Genomic DNA, 25,924 nt, shown 5'->3' on the forward strand with positions numbered 1-25,924 from the left:
TCTACCAACTGACATGCCGCACTCTAACCAGAGCAGATTTTGAGAATTTTCACTTTTTGAGGCTCACTGATCAAAACTGTAAATCTCAGCCTGACATAAACTACATTCCTGCGAAGACAAGAAAAATCACTGCGTTTTGATGGTTAAATGAAGTTTCTAGGTGAACGTATGGCGAAGCAGTGGCGTTTGGAAAAAAGTGGATCTTTTGAGCCGATTTTTTCGCTCCCCATTCATTTTCAATGGGACTTTTTTCGCAGTTTTTTGCGAATAATTCTGCGACAAATGACGAATTCCTTAGAAAGTCATAGCACACTATTCCCGATGAAGCCGCACGTTTTGATATATAATTTGCTTTGGTTTTCTCAAAGCCCTAGGAGGAGAAGCGAATCGAAAAACGGCGGAAACGTGAAGAAAATATAATAATAAACGCAGCAGGAGAACAATAGTGGCTCGTGGCTTCGCCACGAGCCACTCTCCTCCCGATTGCTTTGCAATGGAGAGCGAGGGTGGGCCTCGTGGCGAAGGCTCCGAGCACCCTTCAAATAAACGCCACAGGGAAGAACAATAGGTGGCTCCAGTGCTTCAGCCACCGATGCCCACTCATACCCTCCATTGCTTTGCAATGAGAGAGGGAGAGTGAGCTGTTGCTCTCGAACGCCGAGCCCCGCTGAAACTAGACAATTCGCCGGCTTTGGTAGGCGGAAATCGTGGGAGGGGCCTGCGGGTATGGGTATGTGCGGGAGAGGGCGTATTTATTGTAAAGCTGTGTGAAGCTGAGAGGTTTAACTGGCGTTTCCAGTCTGTCGCAGCTTTTATTTTGAAATTGTGCTGTGCTTTTAACTTTGAAAGGCAAAGACAGGATATCTCACCTGGTCAAAATTTCAATTGGAGTTACTCTAAAGGCTGAGTGAAGCTTAGAGGTTAACTGGCAAATTGTGCTGTAAAGTAATTTTGAAAGGCAGAGACAGGAAGATCTCACCTGGTCAAAATTTAGATTGGAGTAAAGGCTGTGTGATCTGAGAGGTTAAATGGCGTTTTCCGGTCTGTCGCAGGCTTTTATTTTGAAATTGTGCTGTGCTTTTATTTTGAAAGGCAAAGACAGGAAGATCTCACCTGGTCAAAGTTTGGATTGGAGTTACTGTAAAGGCTGTGTGAAGCTGAGAGGTTTAATCGGCATTTCCAGTCTTTCACAGCCTTTTATTTTGAAATTTTGCTGTGCTTTAATTTTGAAAGGCACAGACAGGAAGATTCTGACCTTGGATTGGAGTTACTGTAAAGCAGGGGTGTCAAAGTCAGTTCCTGGAGGTCAACTATCTTCTATGTTCTAGATCTTTCCTTCTTCCAACACACCTGATTCAAATAATGAGCTCATCATCAAGCTCAGCAGAAGCCTGATAACGAGCCTGATCATTTGAATCAGGTGTGTTGGAACTGAGTTTGACACCCCTGCTCTCAAGGCTGTGTGAAGCTGAGAGTTTGAACAGATTTTCAGGCTGAAATGCAGCTTCTGTGGAGGTATTGGGCGTGAAGGTGGGTGTGGCACACCAATGAGTCTGTGTGTGTGCGTGGGAGCATGCCTGCGCGTGTGTAAGGGCGGTTGCTATGGCCCCCATAGCAACGGTGCCTGCCACAGACAGCAAAAAAGTGCTTCTCAGCAGCAGCGCGCAACGTCTCGTTCTGGCGGCTAATTGTGGGCTAACCGTGAATGCTACCTGAAAACCGAAATGACCGTGAGCGAGAGGAAGGCCGTGGCTTTCCATAAATGTAATTATTTTTCAAATATTGTGAGAAATGACCGAGTTACAGCGATTTAAAAACACTGTCCCTCCATGAGGCAGATGATTCAGTTTACATTGGTTCCTATGGAGAGAACGGTGCGACTTTGGTCTAAACTGCTGCCTGCCATTTCTCTTCAGAAAGAGCTAGGTCTTCAAACTTGGATTCATTTGAATCCCAGCAAAAATGGTTTACAATCTGACCAAATTTCATTCTCCTATCTCTTATCGTTTGGTCGTGAGGGCGATGCGATCGTAAAATTTTCAGGCGGATTTTCCACCTCTCCTCCACTCTACCAACGACATGCCGCACTCTAAACAGAGCAAATTTTGAAAATTTTCACTTTTTTGAGGACTCACTGATCAAAAACTATAAATCTCAGCCTGACATAAAATACATTCCTACGAAGACAAGAAAATCACTGCATTTTGATGGTTAAATGAAGTTTCTAGGTGAACGTATGGTGAAGCAGTGGCGTTTGGAAAAAAGTGGATTTTTGAGCCGATTTTTTTCACTCCCCATTCATTTTCTATGGGACTTTTTGCGCAGTTTTTTTGCGTATAATTCTGCGAAAAAATGACGAATGTCTTAGAAAAGTCATAGCCCGGGATTCCCGATGAAGCCGCACGTTTTGATATATAATTTGTTTTGGTTTTCTCAAAGCCCTAGGACTAGTTAGCGACCGAAAAACGGCGGAAACGTTAATAATAAAAGATAAACGCAGCAGGAGAACAATAGTGGCTCGTGGCTTCGCCACGAGCCACTCTCCTCCCATTGCTTTGCAATGGAGAGGAGAGTGGCTCGTGTCGAAGCCCGAGCCCCTAACTAGACAATTCCCGCTGGTGCGGAAATCGTGGGAGGGGCTCGGGATGGGTGCATGTCCGAAGCTGGGATGGAGAGGGGTATTTTTTGGTCCGTTGCAGGCTTTATTTTGAAATTGTGCTGTGCTTTTATTTTGAAAGGCAGAGACAGGAAGATCTCACCTGGTCACAATTTGGATTGGAGTTATTGTAAAGGCTGTGTGAAGCTGAGAGGTTTAACTGATGTTTCCAGTCCATTGCAGGCTTTTATTTTGAAATTGTGCTGTGCTTTTATTTTGAAAGGCAGAGACAGGAAGATCTCACCTGGTCAAAATTTGGATTGGAGTTACTGTAAAGGCTGTGTGAAGCTGAGAGGTTTAACTGGCATTTCCAGTCTTTCACAGGCTTTTATTTTGAAATTTTGCTGTGCTTTTATTTTGAAAGGCAGAGACAGGAAGATCTCACCTGGTCAAAATTTGGATTGGAGTTACTGTAAAGGCTGTGTGAAGCTGAGAGGTTTAACTGGCATTTCCTGTCTTTCACAGGCTTTTATTTTGAAATTTTGCTGTGCTTTTATTTTGAAAGGCAAAGACAGGAAGATCTCACCTGGTCAACATTTGGATTGGAGTTACTGTAAAGGCTGTGTGAAGCTGAGGGGTTTAACTGGTGTTTTCCGGTGTGTGGAAGGCTTTTATTTTCAAAGTGTGCTGTGCTTTTATTTTGAAAGACAGAGAAAGGAAGATCTGACCTGGTCAACATTTGGATTGGAGTTACTCTAAAGCAGGGGTGTCAAACTCAGTTTCTGGAGGACCACTATCCTCTATGTTTTAGATGTTTCCTTCTTACAACACACCTGATTCAAATGATACACTATCATTAAGCTCAGCAGAAGCCTGATAACGAGCCTGATCATTTGAATCAGGTGTGTTGGAAGTGAGTTTGACACCCCTGCTGTAAAGGCTGTGTGAAGCTGAGAGGTTGAACTGATTTTCAGGCTGAAATGCAGCTCCTGTGTAGGTATTGGGTGTGAAGGTGGGTGTGGCACACCAATGAGTCTGTGTGTGTGCGTGCGACCATGCCTGCGCGTGTGTAAGAGCGGTTGCTATGGGCCCCCATAGCAACGGTGCCTGCCACAGACAGCAAAAAAGTGCTTCTCAGCAGCAGCGCGCAACATCTCGTTCTGGCGCTAATTGTGGGCGAACCGTTAATGGTAGCTGAAAACTAAAATGACCGTGAGCGAGAGGAAGGCTGTGGCTTTCCATAAATGTAATTATTTTCCAAATCTTGTGAGAAATGACCGAGTTACAGCGATTTAAAAACACTGTCCCTCCATGAGGCAGATGATTCAGTTTACATTGGTTCTTATGGAGAGAACGGTGCGACTTTGGTCTAAACTGCTGCCTGCCATTTCACGTCAGAAAGAGCTAGGTCTTCAAACTTGGATTCATTTGAATCCCAGGAAAATTGTTTACAATCTGACCAAATTTCATTCCCCTAACATTTATAGTTTGGTCGTGAGGGCGATGCGATCGTGAAATTTTCAGGCGAATTTTTCACCTCTCCTCCACTCTACCAACTGACATGCCGCACTCTAAACAGAGCAGATTTTTGAAAATTTTCACTTTTTTGAGGACTCACTGATCAAAAACTGTAAATCTCAGCCTGACAGAAAATACATTCCTGCGGAGACAAGAAAAATTACTGCGTTTTGATGGTTAAATGAAGTTTCTAGGTGAACGTATGGCGAAGCAGTGGCGTTTGGAAAAAAGGGGATTTTTTGAGCCGATTTTTTTCGGTCCCCATTCATTTCCTATGGGACTTTTTGGCAGTTTTTTGCGAATAATTCTGCGAAAAAATGACGAATGTCTTAGAAAAGTCATAGCCCGGGATTCCCGATGAAGCCGCACGTTTTGATATATAATTTGTTTTGATTTTCTCAAAGCCCTAGGACGAGTTAGCGACCGAAAAATGGCGGAAACGTGAAGAAAATATAACTAGACAATTCCCGCTGGTGCGGAAATCGTGGGAGGGGCTCGGGATGTGTGCATGTCCGGAGCTGGGCAGGAGAGGGGTATTTCTTGGTCCGTATTTTGAAAGGCAGAGACAGGAAAATCTCACCTGGTCAAACTTTGGATTGGAGTTACTGTAAAGGTTGAGTTAAGCTGAGAGGTTTAACTGGTGTTTCCAGTCTGTCGCAGGCTTTTATTTTGAAATTGTGCTGTGCTTTTATTTTGAAAGGCAGAGACAAGAAGATCTCACCTGGTCAAAATTTGGATTGGAGTTACTCAAAAGGCTGTGTGAAGCTGAGAGGTTTAACTGGCAAATTGTGCTGTAAAGTAATTTTGAAAGGCAGAGACAGGAAGATCTCACCTGGTCAAAATTTGGATTGGAGATACTCTAAAGGCTGTGTGAAGCTGAGATGTTTAACTGGCATTTCCAGTCTGTCGCAGGCTTTTATTTTGAAATTGTGCTGTGCTTTTATTTTGAAAGGCAGAGACAGGAAGACCTCACCTGGTCAAAATTTGGATTGGAGTTACTCTGAAAGCTGTGTGAAGCTGAGAGGTTTAACTGGCAAATTGTGCTGTAAAGTAATTTTGAAAGGCAGAGACAGGAAGATCTCACCTGGTCAAAATTTGGATTGGAGTTACTATAAAGGCTGTATGAAGCTGAGAGGTTTAACTGGCATTTCCAGTCTGTCTCAGGCTTTTTTTTTAAAATTGTGCTGTGCTTTTATTTTGAAAGGCAGCGACAGGAAGATCACACCTGGTCAAAATTTGGATTGGAGTTACTGTAAAGGCTGTGTTAAGCTGAGAGGTTTAACTGGCAAATTGTGCTGTGCTTTTATTTTGAAAGGCAGAGACAGGAAGATCTGACCTGGTCAAAATTTGAATTGGAGTTACTCTAAAGGCTGTGTGAAGCTGAGAGGTTTAACTGGCATTTTTTGGTCTGTTGCAGGCTTTTATTTGAAATTGTGCTGTGCTTTTATTTTGAAAGGCAGAGACAGGAAGATCTCACCTGGTCAACATTTTAATTGGAGTTACTGTGAAGGCTGTGTGAAGCTGAGCGGTTTAACTGGCAAATTGTGCTGTGCTTTTAATTTGAAAGGCAGAGACAGGAAGATCTCACCTGGTCAAAATTTGGATTGGAGTTACTGTAAAGCTGGGGTGTCAAACTCAGTTCCTGGAGGACCACTATCCTCTGTGTTCTAGATGTTTCCTTCTTACAACACACCTGATTCAAATGATTAGCTATCATTAAGCTCAGCAGAAGCCTGATAACGAGCCTGATCATTTGTATCAGGTGTGTTGGAACTGAGTTTGACACCCCTGTTCTAAAGGCTGTGTGAAGCTGAGATGTTGAACTGGCATTTCCAGTCTGTCGCAGGCTTTTATTTAGAAATTGTGCTGTGCTTGTATTTTGAAAGGCAGAGACAGGAAGATCTCACCTGGTCAAAATTTGGATTGGAGTTATTGTAAAGGCTGTGTGAAGCTGAGAGGTTTAACTGGTGTTTTCAGGCCCATGGCTGGCTTTTATTTTGAAATTGTGCTGTGCTTTTATTTTGAAAGGGAAAGAAAGGAAGATCTCACCTGGTCAACATTTGGATTGGAGTTACTCTAAAGCAGGGGTGTCAAACTCAGTTCCTGGAGGTCAACTATCCTCTATGTTCTAGATCTTTCCCTCTTCCAACACACCTGTTTCAAATAATCAGTTCATCATCAAGCTCAGAGGAAGCCTGATAACGAGCCTGATCATTTGAATCAGGTGTGTTGGAACTGAGTTTGACACCCCTGCTATGAAGGCTGTGTGAAGCTGAGAGGTTGAACTGATTTTCAGGCTGAAATGCAGCTCCTGTGGAGGTATTGGGTGTGAAGGTGGGTGTGGCACACCAATGAGTCTGTGTGTGTGCGTGCGAACATGCCTGCGCGTGTGTAAGGGCGGTTGCTATGGGCCCCCATAGCAACGGTGCCTGCCACAGACAGCAAAAAAGGGCTTCTCAGCAGCACCGCGCAACATCTCGTTCTGGCGCTAACTGTGGGCTAACCGTGAATGGTAGCTGAAAACCGAAATGACCGTGAGCGAGAGGAAGGCCGTGGCCAACCATAAATGTAATTATTTTCCAAATATTGTGAGAAATGACCGAGTTACAGCGATTTAAAAAACACTGTCCCTCCATGAGGCAGATGATCCAGTTTACATTGGTTCTTATGGAGAGAACGGTGCGACTTTGCTCTAAACTGCTGCCTGCCATTTGACTTCAGAAAGAGCTAGGTCTTCAAACTTGGATTCATTTGAACCCCAGGAAATTTGTCTACAATCTGACCAAATTTCATTCCCCTGACATTTATCGTTTGGTCGTGAGGGCGATGCGATCGGCAAATTTTCAGGCGGATTTTTCACCTCTCCTCCACTCTACCAACTGACATGCCGCACTCTAACCAGAGCAGATTTTGAGAATTTTAACTTTTTTGAGGACTCACTGATGAAAAACTGTAAATCTCAGCCTGACATAAAATACATTCCTGTGGAGACAAGAAAAATCACTGCGTTTTGATGGTTAAATGAAGTTTCTAGGTGAACGTATGGCGAAGCAGTGGCGTTTGGAAAAAAGTGGATTTTTTGAGCCGATTTTTTTCGCTCCCCATTCATTTCCTATGGGACTTTTTTCGCAGTTTTTTGCGAATAATTCTGCGAAAAAATGACAAATTTCTTAGAAAAGTCATAGCCCGGGATTCCCGATGAAGCCGCACGTTTTGATATATAATTTGTTTTGGTTCTCTCAAAGCCCTAGGACTAGTTAGCGACCGAAAAACGGCGGAAACGTGAAGAATAATAAACGCTTTTTTCACAGGAGAACAATAGTGGCTCGTGGCTTCGCCACGAGCCACTCTCCTCCCATTGCTTTGCAATGGAGAGGAGAGTGGCTCGTGCCGAAGCCCGAGCCCCTAATAAACGCAGCAGGAGAACAATAGTGGCTCGGGCTGCATACTGCAGCCCCGAGCCCCTAACTAGACAATTCCCGCACGCGGAAATCGTGGGAGGGGCTCGGGATGGGTGCATGTCCGGAGCAGCGCACGAGAGGCAATAAGATCTCACCTGGTCAAAATTTGGATTGGAGTTACTGTAAAGGCTGTGTGAAGCTGAGAAGTCTAACAGGCAAATTGTGCTGTGCTTTTATTTGGAGAGGAAGAGACAAGAAGATCAGACCTGGTCAACATTTCGATTGGAGTTACTCTAAAGGCTGTGTGAAGCTGAGAGGTTAAATTGGCGTTTCTAGTCCAACACACAGGCTTTTATTTTGAAATTGTGCTGTGCTTTTATTGTGAAAGGCAGAGACAGGAAGATCTCACCTGGTCAAAATTTGGATTGGAGTTACTCTAAAGCTGGGGTGTCAAACTGAGTTCCTGGAGGTCAACTATCCTCTATGTTCTAGATGTTTCCTTCTTACAACACACCTGATTCAAATAATCAGCTCATCATCAAGCTCAGCAGAAGCCTGATAACGAGCCTGATCATTTGAATCAGGTGTGTTGGAACTGAGTTTTACACCCCTGCTCTAAAGGCTGTGTGAAGCTGAGAGGATTAACTGGTGTTTTCATGCCCATCGCAGGCTTTTATTTTGAAATTGTGCTGTTCTTTTATTTTGAAAGGCACAGACAGGAAGATCTCACCTGGTCAACATTTTAATTGGAGTTACTGTAAAGGCTGTGTGAAGCTGAGAGGTTTAACTGGAGTTTTCAGTCCGTCACAGGCTTTTATTTTGAAATTGTGCTGTGCTTTTATTTTGAAAGGCAGAGACAGGAAGATCTGACCTGGTCAACATTTGGATTGGAGTTACTGTAAAGGCTCTGTGAAGCTGAGAAGTTTAACTGGCGTTTCCAGTCCGTTGCAGGCTTTTATTTTGAAATTGTGCTGTGCTTTTATTTTGAAAGGCAGAGACAGGAAGATCTCACCTGGTCAAAATTTGGATTGGAGTTACTCTAAAGCAGGGGTGTCAAACTCAGTTCCTGGAGGTCCACTATCCTCTATGTTTTAGATGTTTCCCTCTTCCAACACACCTGATTCAAATAATCACCTCATCATCAAGCGCAGCAGAAGCCTGATAACGAGCCTGATCATTTGAATCAGGTGTGTTGGAACTGAGTTTGACACCCCTGCTCTAAAGGCTGTGTGAAGCTGAGAGGTTTAACTGATTTTCAGGCTGAAATGCAGCTCCTGTGGAGGTATTGGGTGTGAAGGTGGGTGTGGCACTCCAATGAGTCTGTGTGTGTGCGTGCCACCATGCCTGCGCGTGTGTAAGGGCGGTTGCTATGGGCCCCCATAGCAACGGTGCCTGCCACAGACAGCAGAAAAGTGCTTCTCAGCAGCAGCGCGCAACGTCTCGTTCTGGCGCTAACTGTGGGCTAACCGTGAGTGCTAGCTGAAAAGTAAAATGACCGTGAGCGAGAGGAAGGCTGTGGCTAACCAGAAATGTAATTATTTTCCAAATATTGTGAGAAATGACCGAGTTACAGCGATTTAAAAAACACTGTCCCTCCATGAGCCAGATGATTCAGTTTACATTGGTTCTAATGGGGAGAACAGTGCGACTTTGGTCTAAACTGCTGCCTGCCATTTCACTTCAGAAAGAGCTAGGTCTTCAAACTTGGATTCATTTGAATCCCAGGAAATTTGTCTACAATCTGACCAAATTTCATTCCCCTGACATTTATCGTTTAGTCGTGAGGGCGATGCGATCGTGAAATTTTCAGGCGGATTTTTCTCCTCTCCTCCACTCTACCAACTGACATGCCGCACTCTAACCAGAGCAGATTTTGAGAATTTTCACTTTTTTGAGGACTCACTGATCAAAAACTATAAATCTCAGCCTGACATAAAATACATTCCTACGAAGACAAGAAAAACCACTGCATTTTGATGGTTAAATGAAGTTTCTAGGTGAACGTATGGTGAAGCAGTGGCGTTTGGAAAAAAGTTGATTTTTCAAGCCGATTTTTTTCACTCCCCATTCATTTCCTATGGGACTTTTTTCGCAGTTTTTTGCAAATAATTCTGCGAAAAAATGACGAATTTCTTAGAAAAGTCATAGCCCGGGATTCCCGATGAAGCCGCACGTTTTGATGTATAATTTGCTTTGGTTTTCTCAAAGCCCTAGGACGAGTTAGCGACCGAAAATCGGCGGAAACGTGAAGAAAAAATGATATTGGGGTAGTAATGGAAATACTAGACAATTCCCGCACGCGGAAATCGTGGGAGGGGCTCGGGATGTGTGCATGTCCGGAGCTGGGCAGGAGAGGGGTATTTTTTGGTCCGTCACAGGCTTTTATTTTCAAATTGTGCTGTGCTTTTATTTTGAAAGGCAGAGACAAGAAGATCTCACCTGGTCAAAATTTGGATTGGAGTTACTCAAAGGGCTGTGTGAAGCTGAGAGGTTTAACTGGCAAATTGTGCAGTAAAGTAATTTTGAAAGGTAGAGACAGGAAGATCTCACCTGGTCAAAATTTGGATTGGAGTTACTCAAAAGGCTGTGTGAAGCTGAGAGGTTTAACTGGCAAATTGTGCTGTAAAGTAATTTTGAAAGGCAGAGACAGGAAGATCTCACCTGGTCAAAATTTGGATTGGAGTTATTGTAAAGGCTGTGTGAAGCTGAGAGGTTTAACTGGTGTTTTCAGGCCCATCGCTGGCTTTTATTTTGAAATTGTGCTGTGCTTTTATTTTGAAAGGCAGAGACAGGAAGATCTCACCTGGTCAAAATTTGGATTGGAGTTACTGTAAAGGCTGTGTGAAGCTGAGGGGTTTAACTGGTGTTTTCCGGTGTGTGGAGGGCTTTTATTTTGAAAGTGTGCTGTGCTTTTATTTTGAAAGGCAGAGACAGGAAGATCTCACCTGGTCAAAATGTGGATTGGAGTTATTGTAAAGGCTGTGTGAAGCTGAGAGGTTTAACTGGTGTTTTCAGGCCCATCGCTGGCTTTTATTTTGAAATTGCGCTGTGCTTTTATTTTGAAAGGCAGAGACAGGAAGATCTCACCTGGTCAACATTTGGATTGGAGTTACTGTAAAGCAGGGGTGTCAAACTCAGTTCCTGGAGGTCCACTATCCTCTGTGTTCTCGATGTTTCCTTCTTACATCATAAAGCTCAGCAGAAGCCTGATAACGAGCCTGATCATTTGAATCAGGTGTGTTGGAACTGAGTTTGACACCCCTGCTGTAAAGGCTGTGTGAAGCTGAGAGGTTGAACTGATTTTCAGGCTGAAATGCAGCTCCTGTGTAGGTATTGGGCGTGAACGTGGGTGTGGCACACCAATGAGTCTGTGTGTGTGCGTGCGACCATGCCTGCGCGTGTGTAAGAGCGGTTGCTATGGCCCCCATAGCAACGGTGCCTGCCACAGACAGCAAAAAAGTGCTTCTCAGCAGCAGCGCGCAACGTCTCGTTCTGGCGCTAATTGTGGGCGAACCGTGAATGCTAGCTGAAAACTAAAATGACCGTGAGCGAGAGGAAGGCTGTGGCTTTCCATAAATGTAATTATTTTCCAAATATTCTGAGAAATGACCGAGTTACAGCGATTTAAAAAACACTGTCCCTCCATGAGGCAGATGATTCAGTTTACATTGGTTCTAATGGGGAGAAGGGTGCGACTTTGGTCTAAACTGCTGCCTGCCATTTCCCTTCAGATAGAGCGAGATCTTCAAACTTGGATTCATTTGAATCTCAGGAAAATTGTCTACAATCTGACCGAATTTCATTCCCCTAACATTTATCGTTTGGTCGTGAGGGCGATGCGATCGTGAAATTTTCAGGCGGATTTTTCACCTCTCCTCCACTCTACCAACTGACATGCCGCACTCTAACCAGAGCAGATTTTGAAAATTTTCACTTTTTTGAGGACTCACTGATCAAAAACTGTAAATCTCAGCCAGACATAAAATACATTCCTGCGGAGACAAGAAAAATCACTGCGTTTTGATGGTTAAATGAAGTTTCTAGGTGAACGTATGGCGAAGCAGTGGCGTTTGGAAAAAAGTGGATTTTTTGAGCCGATTTTTTTCGGTCCCCATTCATTTCCTATGGGACTTTTTTGGCAGTTTTTTGCGAATAATTCTGCGATAAAATGACGAATTTCTTAGAAAAGTCATAGCCCGGGATTCCCGATGAAGCCGCACGTTTTGATATATAATTTGTTTTGGTTTTCTCAAAGCCCTAGGACTAGTTAGCGACCGAAAAACGGCGGAAACGTGAATAATAAAACGGAATAAACGCAGCAGGAGAACAATAGTGGCTCGTGGCTTCGCCACGAGCCACTCTCCTCCCATTGCTTTGCAATGGAGAGGAGAGTGGCTCGTGTCGAAGCCCGAGCCCCTAACTAGACAATTCCCGCTGGTGCGGAAATCGTGGGAGGGGCTCGGGATATGTGCATGTCCGGAGCAGCGCACGAGAGGCAAGAAGATCTCACCTGGTCAAAATTTGGATTGGAGTTACTGTAAAGGCTGTGTGAAGCTGAGAATTCTAACAGGCAAATTGTGCTGTGCTTTTATTTTGAGAGGAAGAGACAAGAAGATCTCACCTGGTCAAAATTTGGATTTGAGTTACTCTAAAGGCTGTGTGAAGCAGAGAGGTTTAACTGACGTTTCCAGTCCGTCACAGGCTTTTATTTTGAAATTGTGCTGTGCTTTTATTTTGAAAGGCAATGACAGGAAGATCTCACCTGGTCAACATTTGGATTGGAGTTACTCTAAAGCACGGGTGTCAAACTCAGTTCCTGGAGGTCAACTATCCTCTATGTTCTAGATCTTTCCTTCTTCCAACACACCTGATTCAAATAATCAGCAGAAGCGTTATAACGAGCCTGATCATTTGAATCAGGTGTGTTGGAACTGAGTTTGACACCCCTGCTGTAAAGGCTGTGTGAAGCTGAGAGGTTTAACTGATTTTCAGGCTGAAATGCAGCTCCTGTGGAGGTATTGGGTGTGAAGGTGGGTGTGGCAGTCCAATGAGTCTGTGTGTGTGCGTGCGACCATGCCTGCGCGTGTGTAAGGGCGGTTGCTATGGGCCCCCATAGCAACGGTGCCTGCCACAGACAGCAAAAAACTGCTTCTCAGCAGCAGCGCGCAACGTCGAGTTCTGGCGCTAATTGTGGGCTAACCGTGAATGCTAGCTGAAAACCGAAATGACCGTGAGCGAGAGGAAGGCTGTGGCTTTCCATGAATGTAATTATTTTCCAAATATTGTGAGAAATGACCGAGTTACAGCGATTTAAAAAACACTGTCCCACCATGAGCCAGATGATTCAGTTTACATTGGTTCTAATGGGGAGAACGGTGCAACTTTGGTCTAAACTGCTGCCTGCCATTTCACTTCAGAAAGAGCTAGGTCTTCAAACTTGGATTCATTTGAATCCCAGGAAAATTGTCGACAATCTGACCAAATTTCATTCCCCTAACGTTTATCGTTTGGTCGTGAGGGCGATGCGATCGTGAAATTTTCAGGCGAATTTTTCTCCTCTCCTCCACTCTACCAACTGACATGCCGCACTCTAACCAGAGCAAATTTTGAGAATTTTCACTTTTTTGAGGACTCACTGATCAAAAACTGTAAATCTCAGCCTGACATAAACTACATTCCTGCGGAGACAAGAAAAATCACTGCGTTTTGATGGTTAAATGAAGTTTCTAGGTGAATGTATGGCGAAGGAGTGGCGTTTTGAAAATAGTGGATTTTTTGAGCCGATTTTTTTCGCTCCCCATTCATTTTCTATGGGACTTTTTTGGCAGTTTTTTGCGAATAATTCTGCGAAAAAATGACGAATGTCTTACAAAAGTCATAGCACACTATTCCCGATGAAGCCGCACGTTTTGATATATAATTTGTTTTGGTTTTCTCAAAGGCCTAGGACGAGTTAGCGACCGAAAATCGGCGAAAACGTGAAGAAAAATGATATTGGGGTAGTAATGGAAATACTAGACAATTCCCGCTCGCGGAAATCGTGGGAGGGGCTCGGGATGTGTGCATGTCCGGAGAGGCGTATTTCGGCATTTTCTGGTCCGTGGCAGGCTTTTATTTTGAAATTGTGCTGTGCTTTTATTTTGAAAGGCAGAGACAGGAAGATCAGACCTGGTTAAAATTTGGATTGGAGAAAAGGCTGTATGAAGCTGAGAGGTTTAACTGGCGTTTCCAGTCCGTCGCAGGCTTTTATTTTGAAATTGTGCTGTGCTTTTATTTTGAAAGGGAAAGACAGGAAGATCTCACCTGGTCAACATTTGGATTGGAGTTACTGTAAAGGCTGTGTGAAGGTGAGAGGTTTAACTGGTGTTTCCAGTCTTTCGCAGGCTTTTATTTTGAAATTGTGCTGTGCTTTTATTTTGAAAGGCAGAGACAAGAAGATCTCACCTGGTCAAAATTTGGATTGGAGTTACTCAAAAGGCTGTGTGAAGCTGAGAGGTTTAACTGGCAAATTGTGCTGTAAAGTAATTTTCAAAGGCACAGACCTGAAGATCTCACCTGGTCAAAATTTGGATTGGAGTTACTCTAAAGGCTGTGTGAAGCTGAGAGGTTTAACTGGCATTTTTTGGCCTGTTGCAGGCTTTTATTTTGAAATTGTGCTGTGCTTTTATTTTCAAAGACAGAGACAGGAAGATCAGACCTGGTTAAACTTTGGATTGGAGTAAAGGCTGTGTGAAGGTGAGAGGTTTAACTGGCGTTTCCAGTTCGTCACAGGCTTTTATTTTGAAATTGTGCTGTGCTTTTATTTTGAAAGGCAGAGACAGGAAGATCTCACCTGGTCAACATTTGGATTGGAGTTACTCGAAAGCAGGGGTGTCAAACTCAGTTCCTGGAGGTCCACTATCCTCTATGTTCTAGAGGTTTCCTTCTTACAACACACCTGATTCAAATAATCAGCTCATCATAAAGCTCAGCAGAAGCCTGATAACGAGCCCGATCATTTGAATCAGGTGTGTTGGAAGTGAGTTTGACACCCCTGCTCTAAAGGCTGTGTGAAGCTGAGAAGTTGAAGTGATTTTCAGGCTGAAATGCAGCTCCTGTGGAGGTATTGGGTGTGAAGGTGGGTGTGGCACTCCAATGAGTCTGTGTGTGTGCGTGGGACCATGCCTGCGCGTGTGTAAGGGCGGTTGCTATGGGCCCCCATAGCAACGGTGCCTGCCACAGACAGCAGAAAAGTGCTTCTCAGCAGCAGCGCGCAACGTCTCGTTCTGGCGCTAATTGTGGGCTAACCGTGAATGCTAGCTGAAAACCGAAATGACCGTGAGCGAGAGGAAGGCTGTGGCTTTCCATAAATGTAATTATTTTCCAAATATTGTGAGAAATGACCGAGTTACAGCGATTTAAAAAACACTGTCCCTCCATGAGGCAGATGATTCAGTTTACATTGGTTCTTATGGAGAGAACGGTGCGACTTTGGTCTAAACTGCTGCCTGCCATTTCACTTCAGAAAGAGGTAGGTCTTCAAACTTGGATTCATTTGAATCCCAGGAAAATTGTTTACGATCTGACCAAATTTCATTCCCCTAACTTTTATGGTTTGGTCGTGAGGGCGATGCGATCGGGAAATTTTCAGGCGGATTTCTCTCCTCTCCTCCACTCTACCAACTGACATGCCGCACTCTAACCAGAGCAGATTTTGAGAATTTTCACTTTTTTGAGGACTCACTGATCAAAAACTCTAAATCTCAGCCAGACATAAAATACATTCCTGCGGAGACAAGAAAAATCACTGCGTTTTGATGGTTAAATGAAGTTTCTAGGTGAACGTATGGCGAAGCAGTGGCGTTTGGAAAAAAGTGAATTTTTTCAGCCGATTTTTTTCCGTCCCCATTCATTTCCTATGGGAGTTTTTTCGCAGTTTTTTGCGAATAATTCTGCGATAAAATGACGAATTTCTTAGAAAAGTCATAGCCCGCTATTCCCGATGAAGCCGCACGTTTTGATGTATAATTTGTTTTGGTTTTCTCAAAGCCCTAGGACGAGTTAGCGACCGAAAAACGGCGGAAACGTGAAGAATAATAATAAACGCAGCAGGAGAACAATAGTGGCTCGTGGCTTCGCCACGAGCCACTCTCCTCCCATTGCTTTGCAATGGAGAGGAGAGTGGCTCGTGTCGAAGCCCGAGCCCCTAACTAGACAATTCCCGCTGGTGCGGAAATCGTGGGAGGGGCTCGGGATGTATACATGTCCGGAGCAGCGCACGAGAGGCAAGAAGATCTCACCTGGTCAAAATTTGGATTGGAGTCACTGTAAAGGCTGTGTGAAGCTGAGAATTCTAACAGGCAAATTGTGCTGTGCTTTTATTTTGAGAGGAAGAGACAAGAAGATCAGACCTGGTTAAAATTTGGATTGGAGTAAAGGCTGTGTGAAGCTGAGAGGTTTAACTGGAGTTTTCAGTCCGTCGCAGGCTTTAATTTTGAAATTGTTCTGTGCTTTTATTTTGAAAGGCAAAGACAGGAAGATCTCACCAGGTCAAAATTTGGATTGGAGTTACTCTAAAGCTGGGGTGTCTAACTCAGTTCCTGGAGGTCCACGATCCTCTATGTTCTGGATGTTTCCTTCTTACAACACACCTGATTCAAATGATTAGCCATCATTACGCTCAGCAGAAGCCTGATAACGAGCCTGATCATTTGAATCAGGTGTGTTGGAACAGAGTTTGACACCCCTGTTCTAAAGGCTGTGTGAAGCTGAGAGGTTTAACTGGTGTTTTCAGGACCATCGCAGGCTTTTATTTTGAAATTGTGCTGTGCTTTTATTTTGAAAGGGAAAGACAGGAAGATCTCACCTCGTCAACATTTGGATTGGAGTTACCCTAAAGGCTGTGTGAAGCTGAGAGGTTTAACTTGCATTTTTTGGTCTGTTGCAGGCTTTTATTTTGAAATTGTGCTGTGCTTTTATTTTGAAAGGCAGAGACAGGAAGATCTGACCTGTTCAAAATTTGGATTGGAGTTACTCAAAAGGCTGTGTGAAGCTGAGAGGTTTAACTGGCGTTTTCCGGTTCATCGCAGGCTTTTATTTTGAAATTTTGGTGTGCTTTTATTTTGAAAGGCAGAGACAGGAAGATCTCACCTGGTCAAAATTTGGATTGGAGTTACTCTCAAGCAGGTATGTCAAAGTCAGTTCCTGGAGGTCAACTATCTTCTATGTTCTAGATCTTTCCTTCTTCCAACACACCTGATTCAAATAATCAGCTCATCATCAAGCTCAGCAGAAGCCTGATAACGAACCTGATCATTTGAATCAGGTGTGTTGGAACTGAGTTTGACACCCCTGCTGTAAAGGCTGTGTGAAGCTGAGAGTTTGAACTGATTTTCAGGCTGAAATGCAGCTCCTGTGGAGGTATTGGGTGTGGCACACCAATGAGTCTGTGTGTGTGCGTGCGAACATGCCTGCGCGTGTGTAAGGGCGGTTGCTATGGGCCCCCATAGCAACGGTGCCTGCCACAGACAGCAGAAAAGTGCTTCTCAGCAGCACCACGCAACATCTCGTTCTGGCGCTAACTGTGGGCTAACCGTGAATGCTAGCTGAAAACCGAAATGACCGTGAGCGAGAGGAAGGCTGTGGCTTTCCATAAATGTAATTCTTTTCCAAATATTGTGAGAAATGACCGAGTTACAGCGATTTAAAAAACACTGTCCCTCCATGAGGCAGATGATTCAGTTTACATTGGTTCTTATGGAGAGAACGGTGCGACTTTTGTCTAAACTGCTGCCTGCCATTTCACTTCAGAAAGAGCTAGGTCTTCAAACTTGGATTCATTTGAACCCCAGGAAATTTGTCTAATATCTGACCAAATTTCATTCCCCTGACATTTATCGTTTGGTCGTGAGGGCGATGCGATCGGGAAATTTTCAGGCGGATTTTTCACCTCTCCTCCACTCTACCAACTGACATGCCGCACTCTAACCAGAGCAGATTTTGAGAATTTTCACTTTTTTGAGGACTCACTGATCAAAAACTGTAAATCTCAGCCTGACATAAACTACATTCCTGCGGAGACAGGAAAAATCACTGCGTTTTGATGGTTAAATGAAGTTTCTAGGTGAACGTATGGTGAAGGAGTGGCGTTTTGAAAATAGTGGATTTTTTGAGCGGATTTTTTTCGCTCCCCATTCATTTTCTATGGGACTTTTTTGGCAGTTTTTTGCGAATAATTCTGCGAAAAAATGACGAATGTCTTAGAAAAGTCATAGCACACTATTCCCGATGAAGCCGCACGTTTTGATATATAATTTGTTTTGGTTTTCTCAAAGCCCTAGGACTAGTTAGCGACCGAAAAACGGCGGAAACGTGAAGAAAACGGAATAATAAACGCAACAGGAGAACAATAGTGGCTCGTGGCTTCGCCACGAGCCACTCTCCTCCCATTGCTTTGCAATGGAGAGGAGAGTGGCTCGTGTCGAAGCCCGAGCCCCTAACTAGACAATTCCCGCTCGCGGAAATCGTGGGAGGGGCTCGGGATGTGTGCATGTCCGGAGCAGAGCACGAGAGGCAAGAAGATCTCACCTGTTCAAAATTTGGATTGGAGTTACTGTAAAGGCTGTGTGAAGCTGAGAAGTCTAACAGGCAAATTGTGCTGTGCTTTTATTTTGAGAGGAAGAGACAAGAACATTGGACCTGGTCAAAATTTGGATTGGAGTTACTGTAAAGGCTGTGTGAAGCTGAGAGGTTCAATTGGCGTTTCTAGTCCAACACACAGGCTTTTATTTTGAAATTGTGCTGTGCTTTTATTTTGAAAGGCACAGACAGGAAGATCTCACCTGGTCAACATTTGGATTGGAGTTACTGTAAAGGCTGTGTGAAACTGAGAAGTTTAACTGGCAAATTGTGCTGTGCTTTTATTTTGAAAGACAGAGACAGGAAGATCTCACCTGGTCAAAATTTGAATTGGAATTACTCAAAAGGCTGTGTGAAGCTGAGAGGTTTAACTGGCGTTTCCAGTCCGTCACAGGCTTTTATTTTAAAATTGTGCTGTGCTTTTATTTTGAAAGGCAGAGATGGGAAGATCTCACCTTGTCAAAATTTGGATTGGAGTTACCCCAAAGCAGGGGTGTCAAACTCAGTTCCTGGAGGTCCACTATCCTCTATGTTCTAGATGTTTCCTTCTGACAACACACCTGATTCAAATAATCAGCTCATCATTAAGCTCAGCAGAAGCATTATAACGAGCCTGATCATTTGAATCAGGTGTGTTGGAACTCAGTTTGACACCCCTGCTCTCAAGGCTGTGTGAAGCTGAGAGGTTTAACTGGTGTTTTCATGCCCATCGCAGGCTTTTATTTTGAAATTGTGCTGTTCTTTTATTTTGAAAGGCACAGACAGGAAGATCTCACCTGGTCAACATTTTAATTGGAGTTACTGTAAAGGCTGTGTGAAGCTGAGAGGTTTAACTGGCGGTTCCAGTCTGTCACAGGCTTTTATTTTGAAATTGTGCTGTGCTTTTATTTTGAAAGGCAGAGACAGGAACATCTCACCTGGTCAACATTTGGATTGGAGTTACTGTAAAGCAGGGGTGTCAAACTCAGTTCCTGGAGGTCCACTATCCTCTATGTTCTAGATGTTTCCTTCTTACAACACACCTGATTCAAATGATTAGCTATCATTAAGCTCAGCAGAAGCCTGATAACGAGCCTGATCATTTGAATCAGGTGTGTTGGAACTGAGTTTGACACCCCTGCTGTAAAGGCTGTGTGAAGCTGAGAGGTTGAACTGATTTTCAGGCTGAAATGCAGCTCCTGTGGAGGTATTTGGTGTGAAGGTGGGTGTGGCACACCAATGAGTCTGTGTGTGTGCGTGGGACCATGCCTGCGCGTGTGTAAGGGCGGTTGCTATGGGCCCCCATAGCAACGGTGCCTGCCACAGACAGCAGAAAAGTGCTTCTCAGCAGCAGCGCGCAACGTCTCGTTCTGGCGCTAATTGTGGGCTAACCCTGAACGCTACCTGAAAACCGACATGACCGTGAGTGAGAGGAGGGCTGTGGCTTTCCATAAATGTAATTATTTTCCACATATTGTGAGAAATGACCGAGTTACAGCGATTAAAAAACACTGTCCCTCCATGAGCCAGATGATTCAGTTTACATTGGTTCTTATGGAGAGAACGGTGTGACTTTGGTGTAAACTGCTGCCTGCCATTTCACTTCAGAAAGAGCTAGGTCTTCAAACTTGGATTCATTTGAATCCCAGGAAAATTGTTTACAATCTGACCAAATTTCATTGTCCTATCTCTTATGGTTTGGTCGTGAGGGCGATGCGATCGTGAAATTTTCAGGCGGGGTTTTCACCTCTCCTCCACTCTACCAACTGACATGCCGCACTCTAACCAGAGCAGATTTTGAGAATTTTCACTTTTTGAGGACTCACTGATGAAAAACTGTAAATGTCAGCCTGACATAAACTACATTCCTGCGAAGACAAGAAAAATCACTGCGTTTTGATGGTTAAATGAAGTTTCTAGGTGAACGTATGGCGAAGCAGTGGCGTTTGGAAAACAGTGGATTTTTCAAGCTGATTTTTTTCACTCCCCATTCATTTTCAATGGGACTTTTTGCGCAGTTTTTTGCGAATAATTCTGCGAAAAAATGACGAATTTCTTAGAAAAGTCATAGCACACTATTCCCGATGAAGCCGCACGTTTTGATATATAATTTGCTTTGGTTTTCTCAAAGCCCTAGGACGAGTTAGCGACCGAAATTCGGCAGAAACGTGATGAAAAAATGATATTGGGGTAGTAATGGAAATACTAGACAATTCCCGCACGCGGAAATTGTGGGAGGGGCTCGGGATGTGTGCATATCCGGAGCTGGGCAGGAGAGGGGTATTTTTTGGTCCGTCACAGGCTTTTATTTTCAAATTGTGCTGTGCTTTTATTTTGAAAGGCAGAGACAAGAAGATCTCACCTGGTCAAAATTTGGATTGGAGTTACTCAAAGGGCTGTGTGAAGCTGAGAGGTTTAACTGGCAAATTGTGCTGTGAAGTAATTTTGAAAGGCAGAGACAGGAAGATCTCACCTGGTCAAAATTTGGATTGGAGTTACTCAAAAGGCTGTGTGAAGCTGAGAGGTTTAACTGGCAAATTGTGCTGTAAAGTAATTTTGAAAGGCAGAGACAGGAAGATCTCACCTGGTCAAAAATTGGATTGGAGTTACTCTAAAGACTGTGTGAAGCTGAGATGTTTAACTGGCATTTCCAGTCTGTCGCAGGCTTTTATTTAGAAATTGTGCTGTGTTTTTATTTTGAAAGGCAGAGACAGGAAGATCTCACCTGGTCAAAATTTGGATTGGAGTTATTGTAAAGGCTGTGTGAAGCTGAGAGGTTTAACTGGTGTTTTCAGGCCCATCGCAGGCTTTTATTTGAAATTGTGCTGTGCTTTTATTTTGAAAGGGAAAGACAGGAAGATCTCACCTGGTCAACATTGGGATTGGAGTTACTCTTAAGCCGGGGAGTCAAACTCAGTTCCTGGAGGTCCACTATCCTCTATGTTCTAGATGTTTCCGTCTTACAACACACCTGATTCAAATAATCAGCTCATCATCAAGCTCAGCAGAAGCCTGATAACGAGCCTGATCATTTGTATCAGGTGTGTTGGAACTGAGTTTGACACCCCTGCTCGAAAGGCTCTATGAAGCTGAGAGGTTAAACTGGTGTTTTCCGGTTCATCGCAGGCTTTTTTTTTGAAATTGTGTTGTGCTTTTATTTTGAAAGGAAGAGACAGGAAGATCTCACCTGGTCAAAATTTGGATTGGAGTTACTCTAAAGCAGGGGTGTCTAACTCAGTTCCTGGAGGACCACTATCCTCCGTGTTCTCGATGTTTCCTTCTTACAACACACCTGATTCAAATAATCGGCTCATCATCAAGCTCAGCAGAAGCCTGATAACGAGCCCGATCATTTGAATCAGGTGTGTTGGAAGTGAGTTTGACACCCCTGCTCTAAAGGCTGTGTGAAGCTGAGAGGTTGAAGTGATTTTCAGGCTGAAATGCAGCTTCTGTGGAGGTATTGGGTGTGAAGGTGGGTGTGGCACTCCAATGAGTCTGTGTGTGTGCGTGGGACCATGCCTGCGCGTGTGTAAGGGCGGTTGCTATGGGCCACCATAGCAACGGTGCCTGCCACAGACAGCAGAAAAGTGCTTCTCAGCAGCAGCGCGCAACGTCTCGTTCTGGCCCTAATTGTGGGCTAACAGTGAATGCCAGCTGAAAACCGAAATGACCGTGAGCGAGAGGAAGGCTGTGGCTTTCCATAAATGTAATTATTTTCCAAATATTCTGAGAAATGACCGAGTTACAGCGATTTAAAAAACACTGTCCCTCCATGAGGCAGATGATTCAGTTTACATTGGTTCCTATGGAGAGAACGGTGCGACTTTTGTCTAAACTGCTGCCTGCCATTTCACTTCAGAAAGAGCTAGGTCTTCAAACTTGGATTCATTTGAATCCCAGGAAATTTGTCTACAATCTGACTAAATTTCATTCCCCTACCATTTATGGTTTGGTCGTGAGGGCGATGCGATCGTGAAATTTTCAGGCGGATTTTTCACCTCTCCTCCACTCTACCAACTGACATGCCGCACTCTAACCAGAGCAGATTTTGAGAATTTTCACTTTTTTGAGGACTCACTGATCAAAAACTGTAAATCTCAGCCTGACATAAACTACATTCCTGCGGAGACGAGAAAAATCACTGCATTTTGATGGTTAAATGAAGTTTCTAGGTGAACGTATGGCGAAGCAGTGGCGTTTGGAAAAAGTGGATTTTTTGAGCCGATTTTTTTCACTCCCCATTCATTTCCTATGGGACTTTTTTCGCAGTTTTTTGCGAATAATTCTGCGATAAAATGACGAATGTCTTAGAAAAGTCATAGCACACTATTCCCGATGAAGCCGCACGTTTTGATATATAATTTATGTTGGTTTTCTCAAAGCCCTAGGACTAGTTAGCGACCGAAAAACGGCGGAAACGTGAAGAAAAGAGAATAAACGCAGCAGGAGAACAATAGTGGCTCGTGGCTTCGCCACGAGCCACTCTCCTCCCATTGCTTTGCAATGGAGAGGAGAGTGGCTCGTGTCGAAGCCCGAGCCCCTAACTAGACAATTCCCGCTCGCGGAAATCGTGGGAGGGGCTCGGGATGTGTGCATGTCCGGAACTGGGCAGGAGAGGGGTATTTTTTGGTCCGTCATAGGCTTTTATTTTGAAATTGTGCTGTGCTTTTATTTTGAAAGGAAGAGACAGGAAGATCTCACCTGGTCAAAATTTGGATTGGAGTTACTGTAAAGGCTGTGTGAAACTGAGAAGTTTAACTGGAGTTTTCAGTCCGTCGCAGGCTTTTATTTTGAAATTGTGCTGTGCTTTTATTTTGAAAGGGAGAGACAGGAAGATCTCACCTGGTCAAAATTTGGATTGAAGTTACTGTAAAGGCTGTGTGAAACTGAGAAGTTTAACTGGCAAATTGTGCTGTGCTTTTATTTTGAAAGGCAGAGACAGGAAGATCTCACCTGGTCAAAATTTAGATTGGAGTTACTGTAAAGGCTGTATGAAGCTGAGAGGTTTAACTGGCGTTTCCAGTCTGTCACAGGCTTTTATTTTGAAATTTTGGTGTGCTTTTATTTTGAAAGGCAGAGACAGGAAGATCTGACCTGGTCAACATTTGGATTGGAGTTACTGTAAAGGCTGTGTGAAGCTGAGGGGTTTAACTGGTGTTTTCCGGTGTGTGGAAGGATTTCATTTTGAAAGTGTGCTGTGCTTTTATTTTGAAAGGGAAAGACAGGAAGATCTCACCTGGTCAACATTTGGATTGGAGTTACTCTAAAGCAGGGGTGTCAAACTCAGTTCCTCGAGGTCCACTATCCTCTATGTTTTAGATGTTTCCCTGTTCCAACACACCTGATTCAAATAATCAGCTCATCATTAAGCTCAGCAGAAGCCTGATAACGAGCCTGATCATTTGAATCAGGTGTGTTGGAACTGAGTTTGACACCCCTGCTCTCAAGGCTGTGTGAAGCTGAGAGGTTTCAGTGATTTTCAGGCTGAAATGCAGCTCCTGTGGAGGTATTGGGTGTGAAGGTGGGTGTGGCACACCAATGAGTCTGTGTGTGTGCGTGCGAGCATGCCTGCGCGTGTGTAAGGGCGGTTGCTATGGGCCCCCATAGCAACGGTGCCTGCCACAGACAGCAGAAAAGTGCTTCTCAGCAGCACCGCGCAACGTCTCGTTCTGGCGCTAATTGTGGGCTAACCGTTAATGCGAGCTGAAAACTGAAATGACCGTGAGCGAGAGGAAGGCTGTGGCTATCCATAGATATGATTATTTTCCAAATATTGAGAGAAATGACCGAGTTACAGCGATTTAAAAAACACTGTCCCTCCATGAGCCAGATGATTCAGTTTACATTGGTTCTTATGGGGAGAACGGTGCGACTTTGGTCTAAACTGCTGCCTGCCATTTCCCTTCACAAAGAGCTAGGTCTTCAAACTTGGATTCATTTGAATCCCAGGAAAATTGTCTACAATCTGACCAAATTTCATTCTCCTAACATTTATCGTTTGGTCGTGAGGGCGATGCGATCGTGAAATTTTCAGGCGGATTTTTCTCCTCTCCTCCACTCTACCAACTGACATGCCGCACTCTAACCAGAGCAGATTTTGAGAATTTTCACTTTTTTGAGGACTCACTGACGAAAAACTATAAATCTCAGCCTGACATAAAATACATTCCTGCGAAGACAAGAAACATCACTGCGTTTTGATGGTTAAATGAAGTTTCTAGGTGACCGTATGGTGAAGCAGTGGCGTTTGGAAAAAAGTGGATTTTTTGAGCCGAATTTTTTCACTCCCCATTCATTTTCTATGGGACTTTTTTCGCAGTTTTTTGCGAATAATTCTGCGAAAAAATGACGAATGTCTTAGAAAAGTCATAGCACACTATTCCCGATGAAGCCGCACGTTTTGATATATAATTTGCTTTGATTTTCTCAAAGCCCTAGGAGGAGAAGCGAATCGAAAAACGGCGGAAACGTGATTAATAAAATATAACTAGACAATTCCCGCTCGCGGAAATCGTGGGAGGGGCTCGGGATGTGTGCATGTCCGGAGCTGGGCAGGAGAGGGTTATTTTTTGGTCCGTCACAGGCTTTTATTTTGAAATTGTGCTGTGCTTTTATTTTGAAACTCAGAGACAGGAAGATCTCACCTGGTCAAAATTTGGATTGCAGTTATTATAAAGGATGTGTGAAGCTGAGAGGTTTAACTGGTGTTTTCAGGCCCATCGCAGGCTTTTATTTTGAAATTGTGCTGTGCTTTTATTTTGAAAGAGAAAGACAGGAAGATCTCACCTGGTCAACATTTGGATTGGAGTTACTCTAAAGCAGGGGTGTCAAACTCAGTTCCTGGAGGTCCACTATCCTCTATGTTTTAGATGTTTCCCTCTTCCAACACACCTGTTTCAAATAATCAGCTCATCATCAAGCTCAGCAGAAGCCTGACAACGAGCCTGATCATTTGAATCAGGTGTGTTGGAACTGAGTTTGACACCCCTGCTCTAAAGGCTGTGTGAAGCTGAGAGGTTTAACTGGCATTTTTTGGTCAGTTGAAGGCTTTTATTTTGAAATTTTGCTGTGCTTTTATTTTGAAAGGCAGAGACAGGAAGATCAGACCTGGTTAAAATTTGGATTGGAGTAAAGGCTGTGTGAAGCTGAGAGGTTTAACTGGAGTTTTCAGTCCGTCGTAGGCTTTTATTTTGAAATTGTGCTGTGCTTTTATTTTGAAAGGCAAAGACAGGAAGATCTCACCAGGTCAAAATTTGGATTGGAGTTACTTTAAACCATCGGTGTCTAACTCAGTTCCTGGAGGTCCACTATCCTCTATGTTCCAGATGTTTCCTTCTTACAACACACCTGCTTTAATCCCAGCAGAAGCCTGATAACGAGCCCGATCATTTGAATCAGGTGTGTTGGAACTGAGTTTGACACCCCTGCTGTAAAGGCTGTGTGAAGCTGAGAGGTTGAACTGATTTTCAGGCTGCAATGCAGCTTCTGTGGAGGTATTGGGTGTGAAGGTGGGTGTGGCACTCCAATGAGTCTGTGTGTGTGCGTGCGAACAGGCCTGCAAGTGTGTAAGGGCGGTTGCTATGGGCCACCATAGCAACGGTGCCTGCCACAGACAGCAAAAAAGCGCTTCTCAGCAGCAGCGCGCAACGTCTCGTTCTGGCGCTAATTGTGGGCTAACCGTGAATGCTAGCTGAAAACCAAAATGACCGTGAGCGAGAGGAAGGCTGTGGCTTTCCATAAATGTAATTATTTTCCAAATATTGTGAGAAATGACCAAGTTACAGCGATTTAAAAAACACTGTCCCTCCATGAG

General features: G+C 44.0%; 1 protein-coding gene and 1 long non-coding RNA gene across 4 annotated transcripts in view; one reads left to right on the forward strand and one right to left on the reverse strand.

Moving 5' to 3' along the window:
• LOC127531378 (uncharacterized) overlaps nt 1–6,615 on the forward strand; it is a 124,107-nt gene extending 117,492 nt beyond the window's left edge. The window contains exon 3 of the long non-coding RNA XR_007938431.1: nt 6,434–6,615. This is a non-coding gene — a long non-coding RNA (uncharacterized LOC127531378). The remainder of the gene's footprint in view (nt 1–6,433) is intronic.
• The window catches only part of LOC110972953 (uncharacterized), an 82,098-nt gene that overhangs the window by 18,469 nt on the left and 37,705 nt on the right, over nt 1–25,924 (reverse strand). The window lies entirely within an intron of this gene.

Source organism: Acanthochromis polyacanthus, chromosome 20 (assembly GCF_021347895.1).
Source record: "Acanthochromis polyacanthus isolate Apoly-LR-REF ecotype Palm Island chromosome 20, KAUST_Apoly_ChrSc, whole genome shotgun sequence".
Lineage (NCBI taxonomy): Eukaryota > Metazoa > Chordata > Actinopteri > Pomacentridae > Acanthochromis > Acanthochromis polyacanthus.